Source organism: Phyllobates terribilis, unplaced genomic scaffold (genome assembly GCF_046119375.1).
Source record: "Phyllobates terribilis strain yellow unplaced genomic scaffold, ASM4611937v1 Scaffold_7__3_contigs__length_470593459, whole genome shotgun sequence".
In the NCBI taxonomy this organism is placed as follows: Eukaryota; Metazoa; Chordata; class Amphibia; order Anura; family Dendrobatidae; genus Phyllobates; species Phyllobates terribilis.
Window position 1 is genome coordinate 282488322 of NW_027362767.1, and position 18019 is coordinate 282506340.

Consider the following 18019-nt stretch of genomic DNA (forward strand, 5'->3'; position numbering starts at 1 on the left):
CTATTTTACCATGAAGGCCTGCTGCACAAAGTCTCCTCTTAACAGTTGTTGTAGAGATGTGTCTGCTGCTAGAATTCTGTGTGGCATTGACCTGGTCTCTAATCTGAGCTGCTGTTAACCTGTGATTTCTGAGGCTGGTGACTCGGATAAACTTATCCTCAGAAGCAGAGGTGACTCTTGGTCTTCCTTTCCTGGGGCGGTCCTCATGTGAGCCAGTTTCTTTGTAGCGCTTGATGGTTTTTGCAACTGCACTTGGGGACACTTTCAAAGTTTTCCCAATTTTTCAGACTGACTGACCTTCATTTCTTAAAGTAATAATGGCCACTCGTTTTCCTTTACTTAGCTGCTTTTTTCTTGCCATAATACAAATTCTAACAGTCTATTCAGTAGGACTATCAGCTGTGTATCCACCAGTCTTCTGCACAACACAACTGATGGTCCCAACCCCATTTATAAGGCAAGAAATCCCACTTATTAAACCTGACAGGGCACACCTGTGAAGTGAAAACCATTTCCGGTGACTACCTCTTGAAGCTCATCAAGAGAATGCCAAGAGTGTGCAAAGCAGTCATCAAAGCAAAAGGTGGCTACTTTGAAGAACCTAGAATATAAGACATATTTTCAGTTGTTTCACACTTTTTTGTTAAGTATATAATTCCACATGTGTTACTTCATAGTTTTGATGCCTTCAGTGTGAATGTACAATTTTTATAGTTATGAAATTAAAGAAAAATCTTTAAATGAGAAGGTGTGTCCAAACTTTTGGTGTGTACTGTATATATATATATATATATATATATATATATATATATATATATATATATGAGTGTTCTACTATACATAGTTTACCACAACAAACAACGATATGGGAAAGCCTGTGCAGAGCCCGGAAAGTGAAAAAAATTACAATAGTTTCAATAAGGATAACAACGTTGACTCAAGTGAAATAGAAGTGTCAGATAGTGGTTATAAATGGCTTATCTGATAATCTGATAAGCAGAAGAACAAATTCTAACAACGATACAAGAAAAGACTAAGAAAAGAAAGGAAAAGGAAAACAAAAACATAAAAAGGAAAAAAAAATAGTTGAAGAAACTTTGTCATTACCAGCATAGATATAAAGGAGGCAAAAGTCTTTGGATCATATAGTTGTATATTCCTGGAAATTCTCAATACACAACCAGTACTGTCAAGGTATTTTGAATGAAGAGATAAGCATGTTATATTTGAGAGAAAGGGCATGTTAGAGAAATCAAGTTGCCGATCATATAGGTTTTGAAGGCAGTGAGAGGAGAGGCCAAAATCTCAAAGTGAGGTAAGCGATCTCAAAGAGTTACAGAGTTTAGGGCATACTCAAAGGTTAAGGGGCAGGATTCTATGGAAAAATTCCAGAGTAGCAGATAGTTTGTGTATTGTTTTTCAAATAATATTTTTTTGAAAAATGATCAACCCAGAACAGATTTGCTTGTTGCCAAATAAGGAAACGACAAGGATCTACTCTACTCCAGGAAAGAAAGGATAGATTGTCCAATAGAGGATGAAGAAGTGAAGAAAATAGAATGATAAAAGAAGGTGTACCATACAAGTGTTTGAGATTTGCATGCCTGCACTAGTCAATAAATTAGGCAAGTTTTGAAGGTAGATCACAAAGATTATTTTACCGTTTGAACGGAATTATTGGAATAATTTAGGACTTTTATTGAGATAATGGAGGTCACCTCTTATGGTGTGAATAAGAGGAAGTACATTTTTGAGGTAAGGTTCTGAGAGATAATTGGTAAGATAAACCCAATGGTATCAGAGGGAGGAACAGGCCCACAGGAAGGAAGAAAATCCACAAAGACTATCACTGTTGTGGAGGGTTTTGAACAATTATTAAGTAAAATAATCCTAAAATTGTGATATATTAGGATTGTAGCGGACATGAGATAAAACAGTTATTGGCATATTATACATAAATATTATGAGTCAATCTTCCTATTGGGAGAAAAGGTAATTGGCCTTAACAATAACAATGGAAGAAAAGTAAAGACTGGAAAATTCAGCTGAGCAGTGAATGGCCTAGTCAATAACATTTGTCTCCTTTGGTGGCTCTGCTGTCTTCAGTGTTCCAGGTGCTATGGGGGAAGGAATGAAGAAAATGTTTAGTAAGTAATAAAAAGACAGCATGGAGGTACTTCATATGCAGCCCACAAAAAATCCCAGCAAATATCCCCGCAAAGTGTTCATCCTATATAGGAGAGATTAGGCTCTCAATTGAGACATTTTAAAAGCTTCTTTAAAATATTTGGGTATACCTCTAAGTACTTTCAGAAAAAAACATCTGTGTCTGCTAGCAGTGGAGAAGGAGCAGGAGGGAACAATTCCCAGTACAGTCCAGTAGGTACCGAAAAAGCATCCATACCTAGGAATGAGAAGGCTGTAATTAGTTCTTCCTGTGACTTAATTATAAAAATGTAAGAACCGATTTGCTAGATGATATGAAATGGGTGACTCCGTCTCTTGGAGGATGCTTGCCTTCCTTGCTGCATCCTTTACTGGTTTACAGTATGTCTCATATACAGTGGGTGAAACAAGTATTGAACATGTCACCAATTTTCTAAGTAAAGAAATTTCTAAAGGAGCTATTGACATGAAATTCTCACAAGATGTCGGTAACAAGCCATCCATTCCATACAGGCAAAGAAATCAAACTATAGATGTCTATAAATGTCTATAAATTAAGTTATGTGTAAGAATGAGAAAGTACAAGTATTGAACACGCTTGCTGAAATTTATTTAATATTTCGTACACAAGTCTTTGTTGGTGATGACAGCTTTAAGTCACTTATTGTATGGAGAAACTAGTCGCATGCATTGCTCAGGTGTGATTTTGGCCCATTCATTCACACAAACACTCTCCACACCCTGAAGGTCCCGTGGACTCCATCTATGAACTGTGAGCTTTAGTTCCTTTCATAAATTTTCTATTGGATTCAGGTCAGATGATCGGCCCGGCCATTCTAGCAGCTTTATTTTCTTTCTGTGAAACCAATTGAGAGTTTCCTTGGCTGTGTGTTTGGGATCACTGTCTTGCTGAAATGTCAACCCTCATTTCATCTTTATCATACTGGTAGATGGCAGCAGATTCTTATCAAGAATTTGTCCATTCATCTTTCCTTCAATAATATGAAGTTTGCCAGTATCGTGTGCTGAAGAACAGCCCCACAACATGATCTTCTAACCTCCAAACTTCACTGTTGGTATGGTGTTTTGGGGTGATATGCAGTGCCTTATGGCCTCCAAACATGGTATGTTTATAGCATCCAAAGGGTTCAGTTTTGGTCTCATCTGACCAGACTATATTCTCCCATTATTTCACAGGCTAGTCTAAATGTTGTTGAGCAAACTTTAAATGTTCTTAAACTTGATTTTTCTTCAGCAATGGCATGTTGCGTGGTGAGCATGCATACAGGCCATGGAGGTTAAGTGCATTACCTATAGTTTTCTTTGAAACAATTGTACCTGCTGATTCCAGGTCTTTCTGGAGCTCTCCACAGGTGGTCTTTGGCTCATGGACAACTCTTCTGATAATTATTCTCATTTCTCTGTCTAAAATCATGCAAGGAGCACATGGCTGTGGTCGGTTTATGGTGAAATTATGTTCTTTCCACTTCCAGATTATGGCCTCAACAGTGCTCACTGGAACCTTCAGTAGTTTAGAAATTCTTCTGTAACCAATGGCATGAGTATGTTTTGCAACAATAAGTAGTGAAGGTCTTGAGACAGCTCACTGGTTTTACCCATCATGAGATGTTTCTTGTGAGACACCTTGGTAATGAGACACCTTTTTATAACTCAGTTGAGACAGCTGATATTATTTTTCAATAAGTGGCAGAATTGCTTTAATTACTGATAGATTTCAGCTGGTGTCATGACTTTTCATGGCTTTTTGCACCTCTCTTTCTTCATGTGTTCAATACCTTTTTCCCTGTCATTTCTCATTATTACACATAACTTAATTTATGGACATCTATGCTTTGATGTCAATAGCACCTTTAGAAATATATTAACTTAGAAAATTGGTGACATGTTCAATACTTATTTCACCCACTGCATAGGGTGAGCCAAATGATATTGAAAGATATCATGCAGGGCTTTGACTTATGCAGTTGTATGAATAAGAACTTCTCTAGGCTGATTGGATACATGGAGCTTCGAAGAGTATGTCAGAGGTTGTGTGACCCTAAGGGCAGTTTAATACTTTGTTAAACATGGCATATAAATCCACTGGAATGTTTGTCTGGTTGGCCTCTAAATTGGCGATTCTTCTCAATATGATGTCATTATGGTTTTCAGTATAATCAAAATGGGAGGCAAAGTCTCTCATTTGGACAGTACTAGTAATCTCAGTGGCTGAGAAAGAAGTCATTTCAGAGGCCAGTAAGACATTATCAGCCAAAATTTGCAATAGTTGATCTAATGTAGGTTCCTGTTTTACTTCTCCTATGCAAGTTTTGTTTAATGTTGGGTCAAGTGTGACCCCGCAATTCAGTGAGGGTCAGTTCAGGTGTCTTAGGTGTTGGGGAGAGAGAAGGATGAAATTGTTCCATTCCAGTCGGTGTTTGGCAATGAGGGAAGTACACCATTAAGGTTTTTCATGTGAGAAACTGTCTTTCTGTAGAAAGGGGCTGTTGGTAAGACTCAGTGTATCTTGTATTTTAATAATTGAAATCCCTGGTATGAATATGAGTCCGGAAGGTACTTAGTAATTGACAGCTACAAGAAAGACTGTCAATCACTGAATAGAACCACCCACTTGAATCTTATGCATAAAAACTAGCGAGCATCTCAGTACTCGAGATGCTCGGAGCTCGCCGAGTACTTGCAAGATGCTCGGGCGGAAGCTCAGGTCCCCTCCCTGCATGTTTGGCGCTCTCTAGAGCGCCAATCAACATGCAGGGATTGCCTGCCACTTACTGTAATGCCGCAGCCATGTTGGTTGTGGCATTACAGTGATTGGCTGGCCGCATAGCGTCATCAGGTCTATATCAGACCTGGCGCCACTGTGCTCGTCAGTCTACTCCGCAATCAGGCAGTATAGGGAGAGGTGCTGCTGAGCTAGGGAGAGATTTGCTTGTGTATTAAGTAGTGTAGGGAGAAAACAAGCACATTACACATATCCATCTCAACAAACAGTCCTTCTGAGGACTAATCCATCTGCAGAGATATCAGGCAGGCAGTGTATATAGGCAGGCAGGCAGTGTATATAGCAGACTGCAGTGCATATAGCACAAGAGGCTCCATTCCAGTTCTGCCTTATGCTGCTGTTAGATAGTTCTTAATCCTCATTGTTTGCTTAAAAAGCAATCCAGAGAACACGGTTTTTCTGCGCCATTTGCTTGTTGGCACTGCAGAATACACCCAGGTCCTTTCCATATTACAGCGCTAAAAATCCAGCTATTTAAAACTGTGGTTTGTCCGTCACACAGATCACATATAATTGCGGTGAAAATACTGCCATTTTTGCCCTCCATTCAAATTTTTTTTCAGTGTGTCAGCAAAGTTTTTGCCACCGGTTTGCTGTTCAAAATAGTTACCTACAGGCCAGGTATTTAAAGCTGTGGTTTGTCCGTCACACGCATCACATATACGTTTTCTGAAAATTCTGCCATTTTTGGCCTCCATTCTAATTTTTTTTCAGTGTGTCAGCAAAGTTTTTGTCACCGGCTTGCTGTTCAAAATAGTTACCTACAGGCCAGGTATTTAAAACTGTGGTTTCTCCATCACACGGATTACATATAACTTTGCTCCAAATTCAGCCATTTGTAGTGAGCATGGAAGATATTGTCCTCTATTTAAAATGGGCAAGGCGTGTGGTAAGGGACGGGGAACTGGATGTGATGGTGCATGCAGAGGCCGAGGCCGTGGGCAAGCTGAAGTTGTGCCACAACAAACACCCACATCTTCTCGCCCGACCTTCCTGTTCCAATTCCTAGGGGACCGCAGCACACCACTATTGAACCCAGAGCAGTGTCAAAAGGTTGTTGGCTGGATAGCGGATAATGCTTCCAGTCACTTAGCCAACACCACCACCACCACCCTGTCTTCCACACGGTCAAGTCTCAGTAGCCGTGAGTTTGGACCACATATTTATCACCCTGATCCTCATTCCTCCCACCATGCTGAGTGCCCGGAGACAAATGATCCCACACTTGGACACTCTGAATAGCCATTCACTCTTCCATTTATAGATTCGGATCTGTCGCCCGGTCCACTTGAAGCAGGGCAAGGGGAGATCGCATGTAGCAATGCCCAAATATTTGAGCAGCCACGGTCACACGAAGGCGACCGTGGGAAAGTGTCACAAGAGGTGGATGATGATGAGCCACAATTGCCAGAAAGTCAGGAGGAAGACCAGGGTGTGGAAGTGGAAGACGAGGTGGTGGATGATATAGTAACTGACCCAACCTGGCAGGAGGACATGCAGAGCGAGGACAGCAGCACACAGGGGGAGGGAGGCAGAGCACCCCAACAGGCAGGAAGAAGCAGTGTGTACCCTCTTCAAAGGGGTACTGGGTGCGTCCAAATTTTGGGCAGCCCTACCATTCACTGCATACGCAATAACAGTATAGGAGACCCACTCTTTAGTAATGGGAACAAAAAAACATAGCCGACTGATGGCTCTCTAAGAATAGTGAGGGCCGACTGCTGGCCCTTTAAGAATAGTAAAGGCCGCCTGATGGCTCTATAAAATTAGGCTTTTTGACTTTCAGAGTCCCTCCTTCATAAATGAAACATTACCTGGTGAATGCATTTGTCACGGTTGAAAGCAATGCAAAAGTGCAAAACGTGTCAAAAACGCTAGGTGTGAACATAACCAAAAACAAAAATACTCCTCCACACCTTGGGCTATCTATTTTGCTTTATATACAAGTCATTACCCTGGAAAGGATGTTCCTTAACATATTTCCCAGGAAAATCCATTTTGGTTTCGTTTTTGTATGTTTTATTGTGAGTCCGTAAAAGTGCCGTAATACCTCTGACAACGTTGTTGACAGAAGTGACCTGGGAGTCAGAAATGCTTCCAGGGGTCTTCCCCATTGTAGCGTCGGCGTCCCTGCCCTCTGCTAGGCAGGGACGCTGTTCCCCTCACCTCTCTGCTCCGAGCCCGGCGTCCTCCTCCCGCTCTGCTGGCAGCGCGCGCTCCTTCCCGGCCACTGTGCTTAGGGCGCACGCGCGCTCCCTCCCTCTTAAAGGGGCCGCGCGCGCCGTCCTAAGGAGTCCCCGGCCAATGGCCGGAGGACTTCACCATATATAAGGCACCTCCTCCAAAATGGAGGTGCCCGAGCAATGTTGTTGCACTGTTCACTACTCTGCTTCAGCCCTCAGGTCCCGTTGCCAGTTACCTGCCAGTTACCTGCCTGATTCCTGCCAGTTTGCTGTCTGTTTCCTGCCTGATATTCCTGCTACCTGCTTGCTAGCCTGAGGTCCGACGGTCTGCCTTCCTACTCCTGTCAGTCTGTCTATGGACCAGCTTGCCCGCTCCCCTGGGAGCGCTCCTCTGCTACCTGCCTGCTAGCCTACCTGGAGGCTCCGCCATCACCTGCTGTGACCACCTGCTATTCCAGAGACTCTTGCCCGCTCACCTGGGAGCGCTCCTCCGCTACCTGCCTGCTTGCCTACCTGGAGGCTCTGCCGTCACGTGCTGTGACCACCTGCTTTTCCAGAGACTCTCGCCTGCTCACCTGGGAGCACTCATCTGTCATCCGCCTGCTAGCCTACCTGGAGGCTCAGCCGTCACAGGTCGTACCTACCCTATACCCAGAGACTGTCCCGGTCACTTGCTGTGACCTCCTGCCCGTTCACCCAGAGACTGCCCCGGTCACTTGCTGTGACCTCCTGCCCGTTCACCCAGAGACTGCCCCAGTCACTTGCTGTGACCTCCTGCCCGTTTACCCAGAGACTGTCCCGGTCACTTGCCGTGACCTCCTGCCCGTTCACCCAGAGACTGTCCCGGTCACCTGCTGTGACTGCCTGCCCGTCTTCCCTGGTCGCCACCCGCTCCCTTACAAGGACCGCCCCCTTGTATAGTAGCTCAGAGGTTCCGCCTACCAGACCCGTTACACCCATGTTGTCCCTATGTCATTTGAGTACTGTTCCCATCGATTTGGGCAATTTTTAGGCCCTCTGCAGACCGCAGGGGAGCCGCCTGAAAAATGCTCGAGTTTCCCACAGACTTACATTGGGCTCGTTGCTCGGGTCGAGCACCCGAGTATTCCAATGTGCTCAACCCGAGCATTTTAGTGCTCGCCCATCACTAATAAAAACACCAGGGATTTCAAAGAATAAATTACAAGTTTTACTGAAACTTTCCCACACGAAAGTCTATCAATCTGATCAGCTTCTTCTGCTCTATATCATCCTACCTACAGATGAGATATAAATTTCAACATAAGCCAGATATTACTGCAGGTTCAGACAATGGCACAAATTGGAAATGCTGGTGGGACAGGACTCTTTTCAGGGACAAGTCAGGAACTAGAGACTCCAGGTCCCACTGTTTGGACATCAAAGCAGAAGTTGGGCAAGAGCATGGTAATGCATAGGATAGTAAATGTATGGTAATTTGCAAAAAGTAACTGGAGCTCTGGAAGTGTGAATCTTCAAACCACCTTGTCAAAGACTTTACTACCCATGTTGGTTATATCTCATATGTGATCCCAAACACTGTACCAGGGACAACCATATTTATCTTGGTGGATGGTCAAACAAAGGATATTTCAACACCCCCAAAATAGGTTTTTCAACAAAATTGCACATAATTGCTTAAAATAGACACTTCAATATATCAAAAGAATGATCTGTGATATTTATGGCCTCCAATGGTCCATAACGTTGTAATAAATGAAGATAAACTGGTGCATTCTGAAGCTCTGTTAAAATTTCAGATGTTTGGATGCAAGACAATAAGAAGTCCATATACTTTTTATTGCACTCTTTACAGGTTTGAACTGGTCTTAATAAAAAAAAGTGATTTTAATTCAGGATCTGAAGATATGAGATGTTTTTCAGACATATGCTTCTTTTTTTTGGACGCACAAATCCTGAAATTCCCAAGGCATCTAATGCCCAGATATGTACATACAAAAACTGTGAAATGTAAGCAGCGGAGGGAATGGACTCGAGCCTAAAAATGTAAACAGATAATATAAGAGAGCAATTGATGGCCAAACATACGCTAAATGTAACCAGATAAAAGCATACAGTCTTAGTCGTTACAACAGCATTAAGTTAAAGTGTGCATGGCAAATATTTGCTATAAATGTAAGCTGGAACAGTAGAAATATAAAGCATTTTGACCCTTGAAATAGTCCAGTTTAAAGACTTATAAGCTTACCTAGAATTACTATACAGTGCAGGAGGTGAGTGTACACGGTTTTTATTTTAATTGGGTCCTGAATTGATTATGCTTGGGTTCTCTAGCAGTGGACAACCCTCATAAAATTGTAATGGATAGGGGAAGCTTTGCAATTTATTAATTTATTTTTTGCATATGAGAAAATCACTAATGAAACACTGATGGTAAAAACTGAAAATCAGATCCACAACACTGGTCCAATCCTGGTGCCTGGCTCCTGCATTTCATTGGCAGGTCAGTCCAATCTCCGTCATCTGCCAGCTCTGGACTCTCCAATAATTGACTATTAAACTGAGAAATATAGCTGAGTATATTGCTCAGCATTTTCCAGCAGTCTAATTGGGAAATAAATAGAGTGGAGGTGTGCATGCCCCATTTTGGGGATTGCTGGGGAAGGGGGGAATGCTGGGGGCCCCAGTGATACCCAGATGGAAAGAAGATAACTTACTATCTTGGGAAAATCCATTCAACTGGAATTGTCTTTATATGCTATGTTTACGTCACTGACAGTGTAAACAAAAGGGTATTGTGGTGCGATTATTATTTAAAGGGGTTGTCCGGTCCAAATCAATAAGTCTGTAATCACTCTGTGTGACTGCAGACTTATGAATACCCCCAGAGCAAGCACCGTGTGCTGCGGGGATTCACCGGTTTCTGAGCTGGGACAGGAGGGTATGTATGCGTTATGCACACTCCCGGCCAGAGCCTGTCAAGTGGGCGTGGCCTCACTCCATACACTTGTATAGAGCGAGGACGCCTAGTGGGTGTGGCCAACTAGAGGGCTCAGCCTCGCTCCATACTAGTGTATGGCGAGCACTTGCATACATGCCCTCCAGTCCCGGGTAAGAAACCGACAAATCCCCCAGAGCACAGTACCTGAGCTGGGGGAATTTATAAGCTTGCAGTTACACAGAGGGACTGCAGACTTACTGATTTGGACCAGACAACCCCTTTAACTATAACTGGAATAATACCTTCTCTTCAGTTTCCGATTTCTGCAGCTAGTCGGTACCCCCGATCCTTCTGTAGGGTGGTGTCACTTGCCTATAATAACAGTACTACACAGGAATGAAGGTCCTCCCTAAGCCTTGCGTCACTTAGTCTCTCCCTCCGGTGAATAGCATTTCAGGCTTGTAACTGCTGGGATGCTGAAGGTTGTTCACAACAGCGGGAGGCAATCTCTTCTCCTACAATGGCTCCACTCCTCTCTATGGCCATGAAAGTGTTCTTCTTACAGTGCTGCTCATGAACCGAAATACAAACACTCCCAGCATGAGTGCAACAAAGAGGACAACAGATGTCCATCTGGTCTGTGCCTAAAAGCTTTCCCTTGAACACAGCTTAGTTTTTCTACATTGTTCTTTGACATTACCTAGCACCAGTGTCTTCTGCAATGAATAACATACTCTATCCCATTTCAACATAACTTTATGCTCAGCTTGTGTTCCCACATATACCTACCATTTTGTACATTATTTAGGTATTTTGAGTAAGTGGCCTGTAAAAATAAATCAAAAAACCCTGTGCAGTACCTGGAAACTGAAGTCTACAGTGAAGGAGTAGCCATACCACACTTGGAATTTTTTTCCCATTTTCTGTTACACTGTATGGTAAAATCAATGGTGTCATTCAAAAGTACAACTTGTCCCATAACAAAAAAGCCTTTACACGGCCATATTGATAGAAAATAATGGAATCTCTCACGATTCTAACTGTAGACTAGAAGATTAGTCGGAGACTAGGGGTAGACAGATATATTGAAATGTGGAGTGGAGGAGGAGTCTACCTTACAGTTGCTCAGACACGGGACGAAGGCTAGGTGCCCACGTAGCAGATTTGATGCAGAGCGTTTTTGCCTCTCTCTGGCAGAAAAAACGCATGCAGATTTACATGGGTTTTTTCTGCCAAAGAGAAGCGTTTTTACATGCGTTTTTTCAAGCATTTTTCCAAGCGATTTTGAGCATCACTTGGAAAAGTGCTTGACAAGTTGGTTACACAATATAAATCCATGCAACCGGCATCGATTTATATTGTGTGACCAACTTAGATGCTTTAAATGCAGCATCTGTAGTAAAAAAAAAAGAATTAAAAAGTTAAAAATAAAAAAAAACTGTATACTCACCTTTCCGGTCTCCTCCTGGCGGCGTCCTCTCTCCTCGGCGTCCCACGGTGTACTTGCAGGACCTGCGGTGACGTCATTTAGTCAGCTGATGGTCACGCGACCATCACCTGACCGCTGACGTCAGCGGTCACGTGACCATCAGCTGACTAAATGACGTCACTGCAGGTCCTGCAAGTACACCGTGGGACGCCGAGGAGAGAGGACGCCGCCGGGAGCAGACTGGAGAGGTGAGTATACAGGTTTTTTTATTTTTTACTTTTTTATTTCTTTTTTTCACCGCGTGGTAGCCGGGATGAAGAGGAGTTGTAGTCTCCTCTTCATGCTGGGTACCACACGCACTGTGATTACGCTCCAAATTCGCGGCCATTGAATTTAATTGAAATGCAGCAAATCCACATATACCTGCGGGTTTGCTGCGTTTCAATGTTCCTCAATGGCCGCGAATTTGCAGCGTAATCGTGGTAGAAATGGCCATGCTGCGTTTTGCAACGCAATGCGAATTTGGCGCGCTAACTAGCGCATCATGTTCACAGCACATCCGAATTGACATTGCTTTGCATGGCAGACGGTTTTACAAGTGTTTTCACGGCCGTAAAATCGCTACAAAAACGCTACGTGGGCACATGGCCTTACAGTGACAATAAACTATACAGTTTAATATATGGCCGATCATTCAATGGGTAGTTTACGGTACAGTTTATGTAGCATTGCAGTCTGACCCGATGGGATCCTTACCCAAGCTGCCCTTATTATAACCAACCACTGAAAAGCACAGATCTTGGCGGTTCTCAACTGCTAATTAGAAAATTAGTTAGAAAGCAACATACATTTTTTCTTTATAATGGGATCTTCATTTAAAAATTGCACTAATAGTAGAGGCAAAAAATGTTAATACTTCAACGCCTCTACCACCTGGAGGCCTCCATAATCCTGTTCCTACTATTGTATAAAATTATGATGCCAGGCAGGGCTGGCTGGCAAATTTTAGCCCGGGGGGGGGGCAATATTACCTTACTGGCTCAAGTGTGGCAGGCAGCCCACCTTTAACCTTGGTATGGTTATTCGTTATGCAGTAGTTGTAAGTGATACAGTGTAGTTCAGTGATATTAGACCCTATTAACCCTACAGTATATCAAATTGTCTCTCAGGTGTGAAACATTGGCAACCCAAATTCACTATACCAAATAAACATACCTTAGTGGATTTGATACATCAGACTCTATAAAGAAACATCTTGACTAAAATCTGACACTTAATACATAAATATGGGTAGCAATCCTAAAAGTCAGTACCCGTTAATGAGTCTTTCCATATGACTTAGGAGAGAAGCTAAACCAGATACATATCTTGGGGTGTTTTCCCCTCATCAGTGCAAAGCAGGAGGTGACAAGCCAGCATAAAGAGACTTATAGGCCATGCAATGCTCTTCTTAGAATTTAAGTATACAAATAGACTCTTAGGAGAGGAAGACAACTTGAACTTTGGGCCACCTATTGTTAAGTTTCCCTATGCCGGCTGGGTGTGAGAGTGTGAACTGTGATAGCAGCAGGAAAGCATTAGGATCTTGTGGGTTTTGCCTGGCTGAGCTCAGAGCAGGGGCAGATCGGGAGACCCTGTGTGTCCTGAGGGTGTCTGCTGTGTGAGATGCTGAAAGGAGAGTCTGAGGAGAACTGTGATGACTGAACTTCAACAAGACTCTCTCTCTACAAGCTCTCCTGTGGGGGTTGTTAACCCCTGGCCCTGGTGAAGCTGTGTCCCTGCTTAAGAACGAGTGCTGAGCTGGGGAAAGCTGTGTGGCTCTTTGGAGTTTTGTGGAAATCCATGCTGAGTGGACTAGAGACTTTGTGGTGAACGAGCCAAGTGTCGAGTGAGAGGGAAAGAGACTGAGGATATCATCTCTGTTACGGAGCGCGTGGTCGGTGGTCTGGAAAACAGTGAGTGACTGCGAGAGGAGAGACGGGGTCCGGTGCCATTCACATTGAGAGGATACTGACAAGCCTGGTGAAGAGTTCTTCCCGGACCTTAACCTGAGGCTACAGGACTAAAGTCCCCGGCGTGTGGGCTCGGCATCGGCCGACAAGACAAGGAACCTTTGCTGTTTTCGTAAACGTTGTTTTTTATTTGGCGCCAAAATTTTCCGGGACTAGCTGCAACCACCACGATTCTCAGGCCTGTGATAGACCACAACTGAGGTTAATGGTATCGTAACTTTAAGATACCCAGGTATCCCTATACTAGGGGTATAAGAGCAATTGGTATAGTTTCATGCATTGTTATTGTTAATAGTGGTAAGATTGTACTCAGTGTGCCATCTCAGGGGTCCCTATAGAACACCCCCACTAGATTGACACAGTGTTTAGGTAAAATTGTTCCAGATCTTTAGTGTAATTCACATATAGACAGCAGTCAACCAAGAATATTTTATGCTATGCTTATTTACATTGCACTCCTGTTGAGTGCACAATTGTGAGCTAACCAACAAAATCCATTATTATTAAATCCTGCTTATGAGAGCGCTTCTCTTGTCTCTCAATCTATTCTGTAGTGACATGAAAAATTACTGTTATAGTGAACAGTTAAGCAAGTTGAAGATGAAATGATCTCTAAAAGGCCTAAAGTTAAAGATTATGCAATTTCTTTGTATTTTAGGCAAAAAAAAATATATATATTTTCATCTTTTACATTTTAAAAATTACAAAAAGGAAAATAGGCCGATGCAAAAGTTTGGGCACCCTTGGAGATTTGTGTGCTCAGATAACTTTGACCAAGGTTTCAGACCTTAATTACTCTGTTAGGGTTACGGTTTGATCATCGTTAGGAAAGGCCAGGTGAGGCACATTTCCCTGCTTTCTAATAACCCACCCTCCGCTAATCTTGTGCCAAAAAACAGCAGCCATAGGTTCTTCTAAGCATCTGCCTAGTACTCTGAAAATGAAAATGGTGGAGACCCACAAAGCAGGAAAGGGCTAAAAGAAGATAGAAAAGTGCTTTTAAGTTGGCCTTTCCTCAGTTCAAAATGTAATTAAGAAATGGCAGTCAACAGGAACAGTGGAGGTCAAGATAATATCTGGAAGACCAAGCAAAATTTCAGTGAGAGCTGCTCGTAGGATTGCTAGAGAGGCAAATCCGAACCCCCACTTGCTTGCAAAAGACCTTGAGAAAGATGTAGCAGATTCTGGAGTTGTGGTACATTGTTCTACTGTTCAGAGACACATGCGTATATATGGCCTTCATGGAAGAGTCATGATAAGAAAACTTCTCCTCCGTCCTCACCATAAAATTGAGGGTCAGAAGTATGCAAAAGAACATCTAAACAAGCTTGATGCATTTTGAAAACAAGTTCTGTGGACCAATGAGGTTAAAATATTGGCCACAATGATCAAAGGTATGTGTGGAGAAAAAAGGGCACAGCATTTCAGGAAAAGAACATCTCGCCAACCATAAAGCATGAGGGTGTCTCAATCATGCTTTGCGGTTGTTTTGCAGCCAATGGCACGGGGAACATTTCACGGGTACAGTGAAGAATGGGTTCAATGAAATTTCAACAAATCGTTGATGCAAATATAACAACATCTGTAAAAAAGCTGAAGTTGAAAAGAGAATGGCTTCTACAAATGGATAATGATCCTAACCACACGTCAAAATCCACAATACACGATCTCAAAAGGCGTAAGCTGAAGGATTTAAAATGGCCCTCACAGTCCCCTGAACATCATTGAAAATCTGTGGCTAGACCTCATAATAGCAGTGCATACAAGACGACCCAGGAATCTCACAGACCTGGAAGAATATTCAAAGGAAGAATGGATGAAAATTCCTCAAACAAGAATTGAAAGACTCTTGTATGGCTACAAAAAGCATTTACAAGCTGTGATACTTTCAAAAATGGGTGCTACTAGGTACTAACCATGCAGGGTGTCCAAACTTTTGCATCGGCCCATTTTCCTTTTTGTAATTTTTAAAATGTAAAAGATGAAAGCAGGTCTCTGAATGTCAGCACCACAATGCTGATCTACTCTTGGGTGGCTATGACACATACCATGATCCAAAGACATCATCTCATATTGCAGCTTTGAATGATGAAGCTCCTTTGCCAGGTGCGTTGCATGACGTGGCTTCAACAGACGTGGCAGCACGCAGCATGCTGCAGGATGAGTCTGCCCTATTATCATGAGCTGGGCTTTTACATTTAAAGGTACAGTGCTGCCCAGCGGTAGCAAACAGCTGCAAGGGGAGCGACCCGGGGGGGCATATGCCCCTCTGCCCCCTGACGCAGCCTGCCCCTGATGCCAGATATTGATTAGTAATAGTATATACTGTTATTATTTGAACATTACATAGTACTGTTATTTTAGAACAACATGACACTCTTGTGGGTTTATTATATGATGTATGCACTATTTGGTAGTATTATTGCAGCGTTTACACTGTAGAGAGTCAATACTCATGTATTATAATGCCATCATAACTTTGCCTTCCAATATTGGCAGTGGAACCCACTCTTTTGCCTTCCCATATATATTCCTTTATATTCACATAACAAGGAAATGTTGTCATTAAACTATGAAAAATTTGAATACACAGGGGGGACATCATTGGAAACCCCTAAACTCTACATGTTGGCAACCAACCAGTTGACACAAAGCATCAAACCAAGTCAATACCTTGTATGCCTGAATACATAAGATGAAATGAATAATCTCTCTGGTTCTATCTGGAAAGTGTTCCAGTCTCATGCGTCACAATTTATATATAAAGTCAGAGAGCACAAGTGTCAGAGTCAAGGATGACAGGGATTTCCAATTGTGAACAAGGTTTTCTGGTTCTCCTTCGACCCAGCATCATCTGTGACACATATATAAATATACCTGCGGAGTGTTTGCTGGTGATGACAATGAATAGGAAGATGTTCTGCAGCCTCAGCGATGTTTCCCTTGGGCTTTTAGTTATAAAGTAAAAGCATTGCCTCTGGACTTATTAAGGAAGTGTGTGAAGTGACCGTTCAATCCTCAGCCACTGGGGACAAGAGATAAATAATAATCGCACTGTTGTTGTAAAAGTGTTGCTCATTTTGCTAGACTGTGAAAATGCTAAAAGGAAAACATCCTATTCATATAGGCCATTTAACGATGATATTAAAAAATAATGTCAGTAAACGGACCTCTCCCAAGAGACTTTTTAAAGATGATTAGATAATGATCCACATTTTACTTTTTTGTGCCACTTGCGATGTTTGAGTATAGATACACGTGGTTACTAGTGTTGAGCGAGCACTAAAATGCTCGGGTGCTCGAAGTTCGGGCCGAGCTCACCGTGATACTTGGGTGCTCGACCCAAGCAACGAGCCCAATGTTAGTCAATGGGAGACGCGAGCATTTTTGCAGCGGCACCCCCGGCAGTCTGTAGAAAGCCTAAAAAGTGCCCAAAACGATAGTGAAAGTGCTCAAATGACATGGGGACAGCATGGGGATCGTCCCAGGAAGCATTTATGACCCCCAGGTCACTACTGTCAACAATGTGGTCAGAGGTATTAAGCCACTTTTAAGGGCTCACAATAAAACGTTTAAAAACTAAACTGAAACGGTTTTCCTGTGAAATATGTTAAGGAAGTTCCTTTCCAGGGTAAAGACTTGTGTATAAGGTAAAATAAATAACCAAAAACAAAAATACTCCTCCACACCTTGGGCTATGTTCACAAGTAGCATTTTTTATGCGTTTTTGCACTTTTGTATTGCTTTCAACCGTGACAAATGCATTCACCGGGAAATGTCATTTTAACATTTTACAACCTTATCTGGCCATGTGCTGTGTGACACATGCATACAGTGCTGAAAAGACATGGGAACAGCATGGGGAAGACCCCTGGAAGCATCTCTGACACCCAGGTCACTGCCTAAAAGTGTGCCCATCAGAAGTAATCCTTGCCGCATCAGAAGATGCAGACTTGCAACTATCCCCGTGCAAGTCCTTGTCCCAGGGCAGTGTTCAATTGTACCTCCCCCATTCCTTTTAATGCAAGCGCAAGCATGCAGCCTGCCACTCACCCACCCCTAGGCTGCAATACCATGCTGCTTGCTTGCTTGCACTTGAAATTGGGTCTTTTAGGCATGTGGAGGTGGAATCTGGCCACCACGTCATGGCTGCATTGGTGGCCTAGTATCCATACTCAGTCCCCAGCCGCCCGGCGCCAGGTGTCCACGCTTGGTCCCCAGCCGCCAGGGGGCGGCCGGTTGTCCATACTCGGTCCCAAGCCGCTCTGTGGCCGGGTGCCCACACACGGTCCCCAGCTGCCTGGGGGCGGACGGGTGTCCATAAACGGTCCCCAGCCGCCCCTATTTGTCCCGGTGTGCCTTATACACAAGCGCGCATACCAAAACATTACCTGTGCCCTCCCCAGTGCATTTAGTGGGAAGGACAGCCTAACCACAAACACGTGGACAAGTGAATGTGGCCAGGGATGGTCCATCTCACTGACGCCTTCACACTGGGTTAATATT

The 18019-nt window shown here is 43.2% G+C and overlaps 1 long non-coding RNA gene across 1 annotated transcript in view; it reads right to left on the reverse strand.

The window, feature by feature from the left end:
- Positions 1-1674: 1674 nt before the first annotated feature.
- Positions 1675-18019, reverse strand: part of LOC141153173 (uncharacterized) — a 29292-nt gene continuing 12947 nt past the window's right edge. Inside the window, exons 2-3 of the long non-coding RNA XR_012247254.1 lie at positions 2298-2404; positions 1675-2117 (exon numbers count right to left, since the gene is read on the reverse strand). This is a non-coding gene — a long non-coding RNA (uncharacterized lncRNA). The remainder of the gene's footprint in view (positions 2118-2297; positions 2405-18019) is intronic.